This window comes from Trachymyrmex cornetzi, unplaced genomic scaffold (assembly GCF_001594075.2).
Source record: "Trachymyrmex cornetzi isolate Tcor2-1 unplaced genomic scaffold, Tcor1.1 scaffold88, whole genome shotgun sequence".
Lineage (NCBI taxonomy): Eukaryota > Metazoa > Arthropoda > Insecta > Hymenoptera > Formicidae > Trachymyrmex > Trachymyrmex cornetzi.
This window is the reverse complement of record NW_017300223.1, coordinates 548,004-548,710: the sequence shown is the minus strand read 5'-3', so window position 1 is coordinate 548,710 and position 707 is coordinate 548,004. Positions and strand designations below refer to the sequence as shown.

Sequence of the window (707 nt, the reverse complement as noted above, 5' to 3'; positions counted from 1 at the left end):
CAGCCGTTCCAAAATTACTGTGGTACTGCCAGCACTATTGTAACGTCGTATTTCGGAACGACTTTGCAGTAGACTGGTAGTGTGTAAACAGACATGGATAAACATACTAAATTGTCAATAAATTTTGAACGAAAACAGTAGCGATAGTTCCTCCGAAAAAGATGAACTAATTATGGGATCACCAATTCAAGCAGTTTGACCTCGTGTTAAAAACTACATGGACACAGAGTTAATAAATAATTCAGATGTGGAATTAAGAGTCATTTGCGGTAAAATAAATATATGTGTATCTTCTGCAATTAAATATAATGTATCCATTTTTTTATTTCCTGGATCGAATATTTTGACGCGTTGTGCTTCTTTAAGCGACGCCATATTGCACTGTAACTGCTTCACCTCGAAAGCCGCAGTAGTCGCAATGGCAATATGGCTATCATTTATGACGTCATTGAGGGAACTAGACGCTGTCGCAACGCGCTGCGTAGTAATAGCGGAACAATTTTTCAGTACTGCCAGTACTGACAGTGTATATCGGAACACACCCTATATTTCTACCATGAATATACCAACAGCAGGATTGGGCATGTATTAGGATGCTGTCCCATGACAGTCGGATTTCGGAAAACGGAATCTCGGAAAAGCACTAGACCGGAAAATACTAGACTAGAATCAGAAGACACGGCAGTGTCTTGATAAGTTAGCACGCG

At 40.0% G+C, this 707-nt stretch overlaps 1 protein-coding gene across 1 annotated transcript in view; it reads right to left on the bottom strand.

Annotated features, from left to right (window-relative positions):
- Pmm2 (phosphomannomutase) overlaps positions 1-707 on the bottom strand; it is a 19,021-nt gene that overhangs the window by 9,740 nt on the left and 8,574 nt on the right. The window lies entirely within an intron of this gene.